The sequence below is a fragment of the Pelophylax lessonae genome (genome assembly GCF_965119305.1).
Source record: "Pelophylax lessonae genome assembly, chromosome: 1".
In the NCBI taxonomy this organism is placed as follows: domain Eukaryota; kingdom Metazoa; phylum Chordata; class Amphibia; order Anura; family Ranidae; genus Pelophylax; species Pelophylax lessonae.
This window is the reverse complement of record NC_138768.1, coordinates 398,402,346-398,420,493: the sequence shown is the minus strand read 5'-3', so window position 1 is coordinate 398,420,493 and position 18,148 is coordinate 398,402,346. Positions and strand designations below refer to the sequence as shown.

Sequence of the window (18,148 nt, the reverse complement as noted above, 5' to 3'; positions counted from 1 at the left end):
CCAATCAACACTGAATACATTTAATCCTTATGCTGCTAACATTAGTAAATAGATAGTAAAGTACAGTAAACCCCCCTCCATTGCGGGGGTTACGTTCCGGACCCAGCCGCGAAAAGTGAAATTCCGCGAAATAGAAAAACCCTAATAAAATGCATTGTAGGCATGTTTATTTTACTGTTACTGTACATGTAAAAGCATTTTAAGGTCTTTAAACACACTTTTAAAACAATAGAAACTCATTTAAACACATAAAAGATACTGAGAGACATAGCAAGAGCTATGGAAAACACAAAAATATTTCATTTTTAATGATTTATATAGTAAAATAACATTACAAAAAAAAACGCGAATTACCTGGACCGCAAAAACTGAACCGCGATGGAGCGGGGATTACTGTACATCATATTTACCTGTTTTAAACGTATTTTTTTTATTTAGTTACTGCCTGGTTTCATGCCTAGGCAAATGATGTCATACATCCCATGGAGGCTTCACAAGGGGGGAGAGGAGAAGGGATTTTCCCAGCTAAGCACACTCTACTGACTGCATGCCTGAGATAAGGGCAGATGAATTCCAGGAAGAAAAATGCTACATGAATCATTTGCCCTTACTCAAGATGGTCACGACCATAAATGCTAGGGGGTGTTTTTCAAATTGCCTTTTCAACAAAATAAAGCATGGAGACATGGACGGATGGGAGAGTTTGCTTCGAATATTAAAAATGAATTAAATAATATTTTGTTTGTGGTGCTCAGACACAGTGAAGATCCACTTTAAACTTAAACAGCGGATACACTATTATTTTAATCAATTTGATTTAGATTAACTTTGTTACTGAGATCTGATTTGCCCTTCCTTTAAAACTCCATCCTACTGCCTCAATGGCACATTCAATAGACAAGAGCTTTCTAAATTCTGCTGGATAATGCAGCATTAATCCACACCACCACCTACATTTATGCCTCATTCATAAAATGCAGGCTATGATGTGGAACATGCAGTGTACTATTTGGAGAACTGACTTACAAACAGGATTTCCTTTTTCCAACTCAGCATGCTTTGGAGTCCTGTAATGTACCTTTGTAAAAGGACATCACAAACAAACTCAGAAGTGTTAAAGCCTAATTGAACCCTTCTATTTGCCAAGGATGGCACCATCTTAGCCCCTATTTAGACCTGCAGTTGCCATGGTGCAGTGATTAGATATGACCCAAGCCATCTGATAGCTTTAAAGTGATTGTAAATGATTACCTTGTAAAATAACCCATTGAGTTTAAAATAGAAATGAAAGACAAAACATTTGTGTATAGATATAAAAAAACTTTATAAACACCTTTTTTCCCTTTTTTATAAGGTGATGACATTCCGTCTGTTCTCAGCTGCAGAAAAGCTGGAGAGAGGAGGAGAAACAGCAGCACACTGATCTTCCCAGCAAAAGCCTGCACAGTGGGGTATGCCAGGACAAGTCTGATCATTGGAGGAGAGTACACTGAGTTCCCAGTATAGCTAGAGAACTGACCATGGAGTGTTCTCCAGCTTAGTGTGGTCAGTTTTTAACAGGAAAGCATGAGGACTGGCAGGAACACCAGGAATTTCCCATAAAGGAAGCAATACAAAGAACAGGAGAGTTTTTCATAAAAGTACATGGTCCAACGGGCACATATCAGGAATATGAAATGCTGGGGTAACAAACACTTTAAAGTGTTTACATAAATACACTGGCAACAATGACAGTTATCGCCAGTGACACGCCTTGACAATAACATACAGTGCGCATGTGCTAGTTGGCAGAATGTACATGGGAACACTTCAGAAAATAACATTGGCCTGTTTGAGTAAGGATTTATTAACATTTCAAACTTGCGTTTTCTTTCAGGAAAAAGTTAAAGTTGATCTCCATGAATTCCTCACCACATCAACAGATGAATGGTCTCTGTGAATGAATCACAGCCACACTGTCACTTTGTGTGTAAGTTCCATATCTGGATACACTTTACATAATTCATTTGGGGAAGCTTGGCCCAAACAAGCTATGTCCCTCCTAACAAATGAGGCCACCGCATGTGCTGTATACAGTAAACTGTATGTAACTGAGGCTGTGCTGTGTTCCGGGTGCGAGCCGAGACTATCGGTCACATAGCTGGAACACCGTAGAGCAGGGGTGTCAAACTTAATTTCATTGTGAGCCGCATCAGCATTAGTGTTAGTGTTGTCCTCAAAGGGCTGGTTGTATCTGTAAGACTATGCATCTACCTAAAAGTATGCAGTGTACAGAGTGTAGAGTTCATGAGTGTGCTACATACAGATTGCAGAGTTCAGGGGTGCGCTATGTACAGACCGCAGGGTTGAGGAGTGTATGACCTACAGAGTACAGGGTTTATGGGTGCGCTATGTACAAAGTGCAGTGTGTAGAGTTAAGAAGTTTGCAGAGTACAGAGTTCCCCTAGCCCCCAAAAATCTTCCATACATCTCATCTGCCTGGCTCTAGTACCTTCCGGCAGTTTAGGTGACTCCGCGTCTCTCTTTTACTTGAAGGGAGATCATTGGTTGGCCCTGCTGTGAGTGCATGCAGGGCAGGGATCTGCAAGAGTCGGAGGTGGCAGAACGGAGTTGCACCTCATTCCAGCTGAAAAAAAGCCCTGGGTGTGAGGACCACATGAAATAGATATATGGGGTTGTGGCACTACTCTGTATAAACTTATATGATGAATAAAATAATACAATTATTATTATTCATCGTATACAACCCCATATATTTACCATACATATTTAGACTTCCCTTTGGGGAAGAAGATGGGGTGGCAGCAACTCCAGTGATATCAATTCTGCAGTATTAGAAACATTTTCTCCTCTGCGCGGGATAAAAAAAATCTTACTATCTACAACCTCCGATTCAGCCAAACATATATTTTCAGAAAAAACAACCAAGTTGAATTTTAGTGCAACCACAAAATTATACCTGAATTTTTTTGGCAAAATGTAATTGATAGAGTTGCGTCGAGCAAAAAGATACCAAACATGTCAAGCCTTAACATTGCATGCACCTCTGAAATCACAAAAACCTATGGTATTCAAAATTCTCAATAGGCAACACTTTCAAAGCCTTTACAGGCATTCAGTTTTGAGTCTATTAGCCAGAGGGGGGGGGGGGGGTCAGGGAATGCATGTTCCCCAATCAACTCCTGCTTTCAAAGTTTTGGCACTCTAACACAGTCCCAGGCTCCCAAGAGGAAGAGGAAAGCCCAGGAACCACTGCGGGCACCACCGGCGGGGGATGCATCTTCAGAGACCCATAAAAATTATCTAGAGCTGCCCGCACCCCTTTTAGCTGAAAGCCTTTTGCTGGCTTTACAAATCAATACCAAGCTCACAGGTGCAGCAGCAACCCTGCGCTTGCCTTAACCATTTAAATACCAGGAGGCTTATAAACAAACATATCTTGGTAGACAAGGGGTTAAGTTGTGGACAGACATTCACAAGTCTGTAGTACAATCATTCAGAAAAATCCACTGCAGGTCATTTCCGTTTTTAACCCCTGATTCACACTGATGCAATGAGGAAAACGCACAAGTATGGCTGCGTTTCCCTGCATCACATCGCACTGCAAAGCAATCACATAGCATCCATGCGATCTGCTGCGGGTGACCATGTTAGATTTATGACAACCTGAAACGCAGTGCAATTGCCAGAATCGCATCGTATGGGTGTGGAAACCCATGCGATGCGCATCAGGTGCGGGAAATTTTTTTGGGTGCAGATGCAATGCGATATGAGCCATACAAAGTGTACAGCCTAAATCGCACTGCACAGACATTGCATGTGATGTGCACAGGAATACGGCTCGATTCCTGTCAAATCACATGTGGTGTTTTACACGCACCAGTGTGAACCTAGGCTTAAGGTCCATTGGCCAAGGGTAATCTGCAGATGTTACATTCAGAAATTTCTTGATCTAATTACTAAGGTTGTAGGACCATCATTTCTTGTCTATGGGTACTTGAAGGCTGGCGTCACCTGTAAATGCATTACTGCAATGCATGTATTCTAAATGGCACCCCACATAACAAACCAATGCATTCTCAGCACACATGCATTACAGTGCACAGCAATGGACGCTAAATGGTGCACTGCATTTGCAAAAATGGTGCAGTTTTTAGGATTCTTTTATTGTGTTTACAGTCCATTCAATGAATAGGCTGCCATAATGCAATCGCGTTAACACGCACCTACAGAAGTGTAAGACTGCTGACTGTTCTCTAACACATTCTTTGCTTTTTTATTTGCCATATTGGAAAAGCTTTCTACACTGCTTTACAAACTTTCCTCTGAAAACAAGCCTTGCTCTGAAAATATGCAATATGTGACATGACTTCTCTATAAAAAGAATAAGCTTTTGGTGTACTGAATTGTAGGTAATGATGACCTTGCTGTAAAATGTCAGATGTCAGTGTCAGACACAAAAGCATTTTTGGAGTTATTTAGCAGCACTTTATTTGAAAATATATTACATAAGAGTACTCAGAAAACAACAAAAGAAACATGTCACAAAACAGGACGCAGAGCTAGGCATCTACAATCATTCTGGTGTTAAACATAAATAACATTCTTGCAATAAATAAAAAAAAAATTAATAAAAGGGTTTATGTCTATGAGTTTTAAAAGCATACATAAACTCAATCACTAAAATTTTCTATTGGCTTTAACATATACATTTTATTTTAATATTTTTAAACTTGTAGATTTCATGTTAATATTTGGTGATCTTGCAATGAAAATCTATACATATAAAAATATATGTAAAGGTTTATATAAATGTATGTATTCTGTCGTGACCATGGAAGCGGGATGCTGAACACACACAATGGATATAAAAAGTCTACACACCCCTGTTGAAAATGAGACAAAGATAAATAATTTCACCTTTGTGACCTACAAACTGTACAACTCAATTGAAAAAAACAAACTAAAATCTCTTAAGGGGGGGAGTAAAAATAAAACTAAAATAATGCGGTTGCATAAGAGTGCACACCCTATAATAACTGGGGATGTAGCGGTGTTCAGAATTAAGCAATCACATTCAAACTCATGTTAAATAGGACTCAGTACACACCTGCTATCATTTAAAGTGCTTCTGATTAACCCCAAATAAAGTTCAGCTGTTCTAGTAGGTCTTTCCTGACATTTTCTCAGTCCAATCCTACAGCAAAAGCCATGGTTCGCAGAGAGCTTCAAAAGCATCAGAGGGATCTCATTGTTAAAATGTATCAGTCAGGAGAAGGATACATAAGAATTCCCAAGGCATTCGATATACCAGGGAACACAGTGAAGACAGTCATCATCAAGTGGAGAAAATATGGCACAACAGTGACATTACCAAGAACTGCACGTCCCTCCAAAATCGATGAAAAGACAAGAAGAAAACTGCAGAAGCTGCAGGAATATCTGACAAGTACTGGCTGTGTGGTAGATATGACTATGGGGGAAGAGTGGCAAGAGGGAAGCCTTTTCTTACAAAGAAAAACATCCAAGCCTGGCTAAATTTTGCAAAAAAAACATCTGAAGTCTCCCATAATCATGTGGAAAAATGTATTATGGTCTGATAAAACCAAGGTAGAACTTTTTTTGGCCATAATTCCAAAAGATGTGTTTGGCGCAAACACAACACTGCACATCACCAAAAGAACACCATACCCACAGTGAAGCATGCTGGTGGCAGCATCATGCTTTGGGGCGGTTTTCCTTCAGTTGGAACAGGCGCTTTAGTCAAGGTGGAGGGAATTATGAACCAATCCAATTACCAATCAATATTGGCACAAAACCTTCAGGCTTCTACTAGAAAGCTTAACATTTAGAGGAACTTTAGATTTCAGCATGAAAACAACCCAAAGCATACATCCAATTCAACAAAGGAATGGCTTTACCAGAAGGAGATTAAAGTTTTGGAAAGGCCCAGCCAGAGTCCAGACCTGAATCGGATTGAAAATCTGGGTGATCTGAAGAGGGCTGTGCACAGAAGATGCCCTCACAATCTGACAGATTTAGAGTGTTTTTGCAAAGAAGAATGGGAAAATATTGCCAAGATGTGTCATGCTGATAGACCCATACCCAAAAAGACTGAGTGTTGTCATAAAATCAAAAGGTGCTTCAACAAAGAATTAGTTTAAGGGTGTGCTCACTTATGCAACCATATTATTTTATTTTTTTATATTTTTACTTCCCTCCACCTAAAAGATTTCAGTTTGTTGTTCAACTGAGTTGTACAGTTTATAGGTCACATCAAAAGGTAAAAGTTCTGAAATGATTTATCTTTGTCTCATTTTTACATCTGGTACCCACCAGCCTGCAGTACTAGCAGCCAGCAGTACCCAGGGGTAATCCATGACAGAGGAAGGGGGGGGGGTTCACAAATTAATTTCAAATGGAAAGAAAAAATAAAAAAATTATATATAACTTTAAAATAAAAGATTTTGAGAATCGTGATCTTGATTCTAAGCAAATTAAAAAAAAAATATATAGATGTGTATATATATATATATATATATACACACACACACATACATACATACATATATATATATATATATATATATATATATATATATACATACACACACACATATACACACAAAATTAGAAATAAAGTTAATTTTAGTAATTCAAAGTGAAATTCATATTTTCCATTGACTGTGGAAAAATTTTGCATTTCATTCGGAAATCAATGTCCCCGACTCTGGAGGAAGTGTGGAGAGGCACAGAATCCAAGGTGCATCAGGTCCAGTGTGATGTTTGCACACTCGGTGATGATTTGGGGAGTCATGTCATCTGCTGGTGTTGGTTCACTGTGTTTTATCAAGTGCAAAGTCAGGGCAGCCCTCTGCCAGGAAATCTTAGAGCATTTCAAGCTTTCCTCTGCTGACCAGCTTTATAGAGATGCTGATTTTCTATTCCAGCAGGACTTGGCACCTGCCCACACTGCCAAAATTACCAATACCTGGCCAGCAAACTTGCCTGGCCTAAACTCAATAGAGAATCTTTGGGGTATTGTTACTGAATTTTGGGTTTTCACTAGCTGTAACCCATAATCATCAAAATGAAAAGCGAAATGCTTGAAATATATCATTCTGTGTGTAACACATCAATATACCAGTTTCATATTTTGAATTAAAATACTGAAATAAAATTAACTTTTATGAGACACACACACTGGAAAAAAAAATGAGCAATAAACACACCATTTTTCTAGGTAAATATATTTATAAAGGTGCTATCGACACGAAATTTTCATGGTAACAACCCATGCAAGCCATACATACAAAGAAACCAAACCAACTACGTTCAGAAATGAGGTTATGTTTGATAAAATGGAATGAAAAAGTAATTGAACACATGAAATAAGAGAGGTGCAAAAAGACATGGAAAGCCAAGACACTCGATGAAATCTATCAGTACTTAGAAAGCAATCATGCCCCTTATCAGCGCAAATTAATATCAGCTGGTTCAGTCTCAACTGATGGCCTATAAAAATGTCTCATTACCAAGGTATCATATAAGAAACATCTCACGATGGGTAAAAGCAAACAGCCCTCTTAAAAAAAACCTTTGAAACCTTATGGTTGCAGAAAACATACTAATGGCACCGGTTACAGAAGGATTTTGAAACTTCTCAATGTTCCAGTGAGCACTGTTGGAGCCATAATCGGGAAGTGTAAAGAACATAATTTCGCCATAAACTGGGCACGACCAGGTGATCCTCGCAAGATTTCTGACAGAGGGAGGAGGAGGGAGGGAGGAGGAGGTCCAAAAACCAGTCAGTATCCGGTGTGACCACCATTTGCCTCATGGGGTGCAACACATCTCCTTCGCATTGAGTTGATCAGGTTGTTGACTGTGGCCTGTGGAATGTTGGTCCACTCCTCATCAATGGCTGTGCGAAGGTGCTGAATATTGGCAGGACCTGGAACACGCAGTCGTATACGCTGATCCAGAGCATCCCAAACATGCTCAATGGGTGACATGTCCGGTGAGTATGCTGGCCATGCAAGAAATGGGATGTTTTCATCTTCCAGGAATTGTGTACAGATTCTTGCAACATGGGGCCATGAATTATCACACTGCAACATGAGGTGATGGTCGTGGATGAATGGCACAACAATGGGCCTCAGGATCTCATCACCGTATCTCTGTGCATTCAAAATGCCATCAATAGAATGCAGCCTGAGCCTAGCAGCAGCTGATCAACAGCCTCCAGTCCTCTTGCAACTGTTGCTGTTCAATACTTCATCTCACAGGCACATGCTGACTGTTTCCTGCTCCCCTTTAAGCCTATCCTAGAAGCGGATTAACCTTTTCAGGACTCCAGTCTTCGTAGTCAGGGTTAGAAGCTCTTTGTGACCCAAAGTCTCTCTAAGACTCCAAATTCTAGGTCCCCAATTCGCATAACATGTGAGTGTGACTGGTTTAAATGCAGCTGGTTCATACACGTCTGGGGCAGCTGCGGTGCAAAAAGGATCGTGTTTTTGGGTCCGGTAAAGCCCCGTACACACGTACCGATCGTCGGCCGAACGATCGGCCGTCTTTTGTCCGGTTCTGTCTTGTCTGTTGAAAACTGCAAAAGACTGCACACGAATTTTGTCGGCCAACAACAGCCGACTGCAGAAGTGATGTCATGTGATGGTTAACTTTCCGTGTGTTTTTTATTTTCTGAGCATGCCCAGTCTTGCAAATCTGCTGTCTGTTGGCCGAATTCTGTACTGACTGGCGAACAATCGGCCGTTCTGGTGTTGGCCAACAAAAATTTTAATGCTTGCACGACAGATTCTTTTCGGCCGAAAGTGTGCTGTCGGCTGTCGGAAGCATCATACTAACAAGCCGAAAATCGGCCGAACATTTTCGGCCGACAATCGGTACGTGTGTACGGGCCTTTAGGCTCCTTTCACACGGTCCGCCTCTGTCTGCGGACTCCGTGCTGCTCAATGGGGGAACGATACACTGATCCCTGCTGAGCAGGCAGGTGACAGCTCCCTCTCCGCTCCGTGTGCAGAGAGGGAGGTGTCAGAGCCCCGCTGCTCTCTATGGGGAATCGGATGAGAGTGGACCGCCTGTCCGCTCTCATCCGATCCAATCCCCTGGACGGATGGAAAATAGGGTTTCCATCTGTCCGTATTTCACGGACAGGATCGGATGCGGATGGCAGCGGGTGTCAGCGCTGACATCCGCTGCCTCATAGGGATGCATGGAGGATCCGATCAGATCTGCCAAAACAAACTGACAGGCAGATTTGATTGAATCGTTCGTGTGCAAGAGGCCTTAAGGTGCGAATTCAGGGAAAAATTTGCACCTGAACCGGTAAACACAAACGTACAGGGCACCGGACTACAAATCGCAGCCAAACTTGTGTGAAGCAAGCCTTAACCTCACCCCACAGGTTTCAATCTGATTGTACAATCTCCTTACCAACAACTATGTAGTACAAGGGCCTGGATAGATTAGGAAGGTGTTCATATTACATAGTTTTGATAAATCTAAAGTTGATTGTACTGCCAAAATATGGAATGTACAGTGACCTTTAGGGCTTGTTAATCACATTTGCAGCCATAGTGGATTGCTTTTCAGAGGCATCTGACAGGCAGCTCAGAGCTGATATGTCTGGGTGCATGTTTTAACCCTTAAAGCCTGCAGTACTGTGCCCCAACTGTGTGCATTACACGTGGTGCCAGGGCAGCCCTATTTACTTGAATGGATCATGCTTGTTGGCAACACCACTTATTGAATGCGACCTCTGGTACAATATTTGCTACACTAGGGCTGAACGATATTCGATGTAACATCGAATATCGTGCTGCGGGGGCGTGGGCGATAGTCACATCGCCGGATCATGCGATATTGGGGACTCACAGTGAAGGTAGAAGAATACAGCCCCACACCTGTCCCACATGTTAAGTCTGTCCTGCAGCTCTCCTGACTGAGCGGTGAGCAGCGGCACAGGGAACCAATCACGCGTGCCTGCACACCTGATTGGTTCGCCGTGCCGCTACTCACGACGTGATTGGTTTGCTGTGCCGCGCTCACCGCTCGGTCAGGAGAGCTGCAGGGCAGACTTAACATGTGGGAGGGATGTCGGGCTGTATTCTTCTAACTTCTACCACCACTGTGAGTCCCTAATAGTCACGATTAACCTGGGTGAATCACCATATAACAAATTATATGCAAGAAATCACTACTGGCACAGTAGTGACTTTGGTAATGGACGATCCTGTCTCTCCTCCACCTTCCTACCATTCAGCTGGCTGAGACAACTGTGATGGGCAAAGGGGTCCTATGAGGCTCTGCCTTCCACAGCACAGTCACACGGTCAGTGTCTTATTAACCTGCAGTTCCCTGTCCACCCAATTCCCTACATTACCATTACATGTGTGTCAACTAAACCCCTGTTCTTTATTTATATCATGAGACAGGTCTACTTGGTGGGTGGCAGACTGGAGGGTGAGTACATCAGACTGGGGGCTGGCTGGCTTCCATGCACCTCTCTTAATCCTTTTCAATTTGTTTTTTCCCTACATTACCATTAACCCTGGCCTGCCCTGTATGGTGCAACTGCAATGTTGACTATCAGAAGAAGGCTGCTGCTGCACTACTTCCCAAATCCTACTACAGTAACATTAACCCTGGCTGGCCCTGTAGCACAATCAGAAGAAGGCTGCTGCACTACTTCCCAAGGTCATTGTTGACTTTAGCCTGGATTGATGGCTCTCTCAATATCGCAATATATATCGTTGGAAAAAAAATATTGCAACGTACTTTTTTTCCCAATATTGTGCAGCCCTATGCTACACCGCAACACAGTGTTTATTAACAGTAGCCGTCAGAGATGAATTCAGGGGTGTTTGGGAGTGGAATCTGAACCCACGCATGCAGGGCTGCCAGTAAGCGTCCCCCTATAGGGGCTAATCATCTGCAGTCACACGTATGTATACACATAGCTGAGGGCAGGGAATGCCCTGGCTGCAAATGACTAGTCCATACAGGCAACAGTCCTCTAGCGGGCCCAAATCTTAGTCCGAACGTGCCCGAGCACGTCACTAGCGGCCATGTTATCTTGCGGCTGGACAGTCAGAAAAAACATTGCACACCTTTTTATTTTTAGTACCTTTGACGCAATTTGCACAGCAAGGAGCCAGGAGACACAGCCATCAGAATATGACATCAATTTCTACCAATAAAATCATCTTCTGAGCACTTGTGAATATTGCATGTGTTGTGAGCACATGACTGTCAGCCTGATTTACATAGAACACTCAGCTATTTTCCTTCATACATTGCCCCCACTAAGGAGAGATGAGAGGAAATCATAACACCAAACTGTTTCAGTGATTTCCCCCCCCTACTCCCAGCAAGCCTGGCTCTTCTATTATAAAATAGACATTCAATTAACCTCACCTCCCGAACACCCATCCGAAGCTGTGTACTAGAAATTCCTCTTCCTTCTGTACACAAGCCTCACTTCCACATTGCACCCGTGCGTTCCAAGCCTCACTTCCACATTGCACTCGTGCGTTCCAAGCCTCCCTTTCAGACTGGAATCCTGGGCTACACAACAACACGTTACTGGAAGCTTGGTGTAATCCAAGCCTCGTTCTCACGTATCCAAGCCTCGTTCTCAGTTTACTACATAGTCACGTGAGCCTCATTGAAAAATAATAGGAGATTGCATACCTGCTACATTTGTGTCAGTTCAAAGAAAGATTTTATTAATAAGAGGTATGTAGGCAAAGGACACGCCCCTAACATGCAGAGCAAAGTCAAGTACCACTCCTTCCCTCCTTAGGAACTTTTCACAAGTGCGACTTCAAAGTTACACTCCATGATTTTTAATGAGTACCATTCATAGCTGTGCGACTTCAAGTCGCAGCGACTTCAAAGTAGCCCCTGCACTACTTTGGTCCGACTTTGATGCGTTTTGAGGTCCATAGACCTCAAGATTACACAGGCAGTTCTTCAGGCTCCATTCACATCTTGGCACATCGCGGGACGCCCGTGCGATTCCCATTACTTCCAATGGCACCCCAAATACAGCGAGATTTTGCCGCCCAACGAATCGCACAAATAAAATCACAGGATGCCTGTCTCTCAAAAGAAGAACAAGAACTTCTTTGAGGAGACAGGCGTCCTGCAATTCTATTTGTGCGATTTTACCACGATTCATCAAGTGACAATCGTGGGGAAAAAAATTGTGGAACGCCATGATGTGAACGGAGCCTCGAGTCCAGTCAAAATCGGGCAACTTTTTGATCCCACAAGTGTGAAAGGGACCCTAAAGTGTAACTATACCTCCCAACTTTTTGAGTTGGAAATGGGGGACAACTATTAGCAAAAGTATGTAGGCATAGAACACACCCCCTGCCACGCCCCTTAACCTCTTTACGACTGCCCGCCACAGATGTACTGCGGCAGGCAGCCACTCCTGCACAAATCTCCGTAACTGTACAGCGGTCGCGAGCAGAAGGCTAGGGGGCAAGCGCGCGCCGCCGCGCTTCCGCCCCTGTTTGTCAGCGGAGAAGCCAATGCAGCGGGCAGGTGCTGCCTGACACCCACGATCGCTCCCCGCTGAGAGAGAAGAACGGTCAGCTGTCAGCTGATGATCATAGAGCCCCTGTGATCCTTCTATATAGGATCACATGTCTGTATGGCTATTCCACAAGCCACACCCCCCCCCACAGTTAGAATCACTCCCCTAGGCTCACATTTAACCCCTTGATCACCCACATTGTTAACCCCTTCCCTGCCAGTGTCATTATTACAGTAACAGTGCATATTTTTAGCACTGATTACTGTAGTAATGTCACTGGTCCCCCCAAAATTGTAAAAACTGTCAGTTAGAGGTCCGATCTATCCGCCGCAATGTCGCAGTCCTGCAAAAAAATTGCAGATCACCGCCATTACTAGTAAAAAAAAATAAATAAAAATGACATAAATCTTTCCCCTAGTTAGTAGACGCAATACATTTTGCGCAAATACGCATATTGCGATTTTCTTCTACCAAAAATATGTAGCAGAAAACAAATTGGCCTAAAATGTTAAAAATTTAGATTTTTAAACATTTTTTTGGGAAATGTTATATAGCAGAATGTGAAAAATATAGATTTTTTCCAGAATTGTTGCTCTTTTTTTGTGTATAGCGCAAAAAATAAAAATCGCACAGGTTAACACCTTTAGACATTTTTTATTACTGTCTGTGCCCCTGTTAAAGAGGATGTAAACCCTGAGGGTAAAACAAAAAACCTGTAAGACAAAGGCATAATGAGCTAGTATGCATCGTATACTAGCGCATTATGAAATACTTACCTTAGAACGAAGCTGTCTCAGCGGCACCCACACACCGCCGAGATGGCTGACATCTTTCCTAGGGTTTCTTCCGGGTTTGCAGGCTCCGATGCTGTGTGTGGCCAGAGCCGCGATGACGTCACTCCCGCCCATGCCAGCGGGAGCCGCTGTTTACAACACGAGCTCTGAAGGTCAAGCACTGTAAGCCGCACCTTCAGAGCACATGCACCGATGACGTCATTGGCTGCATGCACTCTGAATATCTCCTAAACAGTGCATGTTTAGGAGATGTTCACGGTACCTACAGGTAAGCCTTATTATAGGCTTACCTGTAGGTACAATTAAAAAATAAGAGTTTACTTCTCTAAGGATATTCACCCTCTCTATTTGTCCTGTTTACCATTATAAAAGTAAAAGAAATTCTGAAATTTTGGGTTGTCCCCAAAATAATAATAGAAGGGGAAATCTTCCAATGGGGACACTAGCTCTGGTGAACTGGGGGTGAGGTCCCCAAGAGATTCCCTTTATTTGCAGGGATTTCCTCTCACTTTCTGTGTTGGCTATAGGACAGCAAGTGAAGGAAAATCTCCCAAATAGGACAAAAATGGCAAAGATTAATACCTAACCCTTCCATACTCTATCCAAAATAAAAAAAAAATAAAAAGTTTTGCCTATATTTCAAATTTAACTTCAGCCTGCAAGGCTCTGTTCACACATACTGCAGAGACCTACAGTATCTCACAAAAGTGAGTACACCCCTCACATTTTATTAAATATTTTATTCTATCTTTTCATGTGACAACACTGAAGAAATGACACTTTGCTACAATGTAAAGTAGTAAGTGTACAGCTTGTATTATAAATTTGCTGTCCCCTTAAAATAACTCAACACACAGCCATTAATGTCTAAACCGCTGGCAACAAAAGTGAGTACACCCCTAAATGAAAATGTCCAAATTGGGCCCAAAGTTTCAATAATTTGTGTGGCCACCATTATTTTCCAGCACTGCCTTAACCCTCTTGGGCATGCAGTTCACCAGAGCTTTACAGGTTGCCACTGGAGTCCTCTTCCACACAACATCACAAGCTGGTGGATGTTAGAGACCCTGTGGACCTCCACCTTTCGTTTGAGGATGCCCCAATAGGGTTTAGGTCTGGAGACATGCTTGGGCAGTCAATCACCTTTACACTCAGCTTCTTTAGCAAGGTAATGGTCATCTTGGAGGTGTGTTTGGGGTCGTTATCATGTTGGAATACTGCCCTGCGGCCCAGTCTCTGAAGGGAGGGGATCATGCTCTGCTTCAGTATGTCACAGTACATGTTGGTATTCATGGGTCCCTCAATGAACTGTAGCCCCCAGTGCAGGCAGCACTCATGCAGGCCCAGACCATGACACTCCCACCACCATGCTTAACTGTAGGCAAGATACACTTGTCTTTGTACTCCTCACCTGGTTGCCGCTTGACACCATCTGAACCAAATTAGTTTATTTTGGTCTCATCAGACCACAGGACATGGTTCCAGTAATCCATGTCCTTAGTCTACTTGTCTTCAGTTAACTGTTTGCGGGCTTTTTTGTGCATCATCTTTAGAAGAGGCTTCCTTCTGGGATGACAGCCATGCAGACCAATTTGATGCAGTGGGCAGCTTATGGTCTGAGCACTGACAGGCTGACCCCCCCACCCCTTCAACCTCTGCAGCAATGCTGGCAGCACTCATACATCTATTTCCCAAAGACAACCTCTGGATATGATGCTGAGCACATGCACTCAACTTCTCTGGTCGACCATGGCAAGGTCTGTTCTGAGTGAAACCTGTCCTGTTAAACCACTGTATGGTCTTTGCCACCATGCTGCAGCTCAGTTTAAGGGTCTTGGCAATCTTCTTATAGCCTAGGCCATCTTTATGTTGAGCAACAATTCTTTTTTTCAGATCCTCAGGGAGTTCTTTGCCATGAGGTGCCATGTTGAACATTCCGTGACCAGTATGAGAGAGTGAGAGCGATAACACCAAATTTAACACACCTGCTCCCCATTCACACCTGAGACCTTGTAACACTTAACGAGTCACATGACACCAGGTAGGGAAAATGGCTAATTGGGCCCAATTTGGACATTGTCACTTAGGGGTGTACTCACTTCACGTGCGTGCGCCCCCACTAGCAGTTACAGTTACGTTGTTTCGCCGTACAGAGCCGAGCTGCCGTAGTATATGTACTGCTGTCAGTCTGCAAGTGGTTAACCGCTTGACCTGGGCAGGAGCGGCTAGCTCAGGCTCTAAGCAGCGTGTGTTAAAGTTGGAATACCTGCTGAGTCTGGACAAGCTCACTGATATCAACCAACAGCAGACTTTAGCTGTTTAGTAATGATTAAGCACAAGATGTATGTGTGAAACGCATCTACGAGACTTCATGTTGGTGTCTTTGGTGTCATCACTTGCAACATTTTGGAATTAAAGGTATTTGAAACTTATTGGAATCCCTGGATGTGCGGCGATTTCTTTTTCTACAAGGACTTTAGCCCAATGTCTGCTGAAAATGGGTCACAGGCGTATGGGTCACAGACCCATACCCTAAGTATACACTTGTGACCCACAGGAGAAATAGGGTCAAAAGAGCTTTGGCCATACTTCTCATTTAATACTATTGGAAAATGGAAACTGTTGTGGTATACTGTATGTGGGCAATGCAATCTATTGGCTGAGAAAGTATACCTTTTTACCTGTTCTCATTGCTTTAGAAGAGTTCTTGTCAAATGCTGAACCCAAACCTAATTATAGTTTTGTCAAAAAGAATCAAAAATAGCATGACCTTTTGAGATATTTGACCTATGACATTTATGGCACTATGCTGCCATCTAGAGCTTATAGACAGAACTTCATCCCTCATAGAAATTGAAGCTTGAAGGGTTGCCAAACTTTCCAAGATAAAAGGCTAGAAGTGCAAGGTAAAAGGAGAACTCTGCCAAAAGGAAAATTCTAGAAGCGACACTACCAAAAACAAGAAGACAACAAGACAAAAAATCTGCTTTAATGACATTTGGGTTTTCCTGATTGCACACAGACTACTCCATTTCCTGGGAAAGGTTAGGTGGCATGTACATATGTGTATGTACTGTATGCATATTTCTAGTACTTTGTATGTGTTGTATTCCTGTAACTGAACATAGCTTGTATAAGTGGGCTAAGTTGTTAACACTTCCTTCTAGAAGCACTGAGGTTGTCAGTTTGAATCCAAACTATGGCACTACCTGCCTAGAGTTTGCATATTCTCCCTGTGTCTGTGTAGGCCCCCCCCCCCCCCCCCCCCGGGTATTCCAGTTTTCTACCACACTCCAAAGACATTCTGGTAAGCTAATTGGATCCTGTTTCAATTTGCCCTACTATGTGCATGCGTGCTTGTGAGTTAGGGACCTTAGATTGTAAGCTCCTTGAGGGCAGGGAGTGATGTGAATGTATACATGTAAAAGGACTGTGTAAATTGACTGCGCTATATAAGTAGCTGAAATAAAGAAATAAGCAGTATACTTGTTTAGTAAAGGCAAATTATTATACTAATTGGCCATTTTCTTGGCTTTACTGCAAGAGTTAGACAAAAGAGAGTCAGCAATACACTCACATACTAGCACTTCACAATAGCTACTGTATGTTTGAGTAGGTGCTCCAGCAGCTCTGAACCACCATCATGTCAGTGGCTTTTGATTCAGGACAAATGTACCATCTTGTCACTATTCAAAAAGACAACCAGAATGGTGAGCTACAAGGAGGCAGGAATTAGTGAAAGATCATTCTGGTGTTCCTTGCTGGAACGTACATTTGGGGTTGATTTACTAAAACTAGAGCACTCTGAATCTGGTGCAGATGTGCATGGTAGGCAATTAGCTTATAACTTAGGCTGGGTGCACACATATGCGTATTTAATGCAGGTTTCCCCACATCCAATTTGCATGACAGACAAGTGTGACCGGCTCTCAATGGAGCCAGTTTACAAAGGTCCAGGGCGGCCAAAAAAATTCAAAAAGGGTCCTGCGCATCTTCGGCTCCGATTCAGGTAACAATTTGTCCCTGATTTGTACCTGAACCAGAGAATAGGGAAGCACTGGACCCAGGGCACGAACCCGCGGCCAGAAAAATGTGTAAACTTGGCCTAAAGGTCTCAGAACCAGCAAGATCCTTTGCCTACTGCCTGCATCCCTGTGAGGCACAGGCAGCAAAAGGCAGAGGGGGAGTAGGGCTGTGGTGCTGGTGGTGAAGTGGAGGAGAGTTGGTGGTGCTGGCTTTGAGGAAGAGGAAGACGGCTTTAAAAACCCCTCCCTAATCAATACAAGGATCTATGCCACCATCTAAGAGGAAGCACAAAGTGCCCCCCTCTGAGGTAGTGCAGCGATGTTCTTCTTTTCTACATCTTCTGATGGTGACTGGATCCACTGGCCTGTAGGCATAGGTGAAGGGGAAACACTAAATGGGAAAACGCTCTCTGCCTTCCCAGGAAAGTGACCTTGGTTTTGCACATGTTGCTGCACAACAGAAGTGGACTCCAAAGCAACCCATTATTTATCCCCCCATTTGCAATAGCTGCCATTAAATTTATTAATTTATTTATTCCAGTGCATTTTTTCCACCACACTGGAGACATAGCTGCAGGGGGGAAATTAAAGGACACACACACCTCTCACTCAAGTTTGCTTTGGTTTTGCCAGTTGTTCCTGATACTAGCAAAGCTGCCCTTTCCTTGCTTCCCTTTTTATTGTTCATATTTTTAAAGATTTTTCTTATTTAAAATAGAACTACACTTAATCGGAGCACCAAAAACCAAAAATGCTATTTAATT

General features: G+C 42.9%; 1 protein-coding gene across 1 annotated transcript in view; it reads right to left on the bottom strand.

Annotated features, from left to right (window-relative positions):
- Positions 1–11,531, bottom strand: part of C9orf72 (C9orf72-SMCR8 complex subunit) — a 118,326-nt gene extending 106,795 nt beyond the window's left edge. The window contains exon 1 of the mRNA XM_082270714.1: positions 11,437–11,531. The gene's annotated coding sequence lies outside the window, so the exon portion shown is untranslated. The remainder of the gene's footprint in view (positions 1–11,436) is intronic.
- Between the last annotated feature and the right edge of the window lie 6,617 nt (positions 11,532–18,148).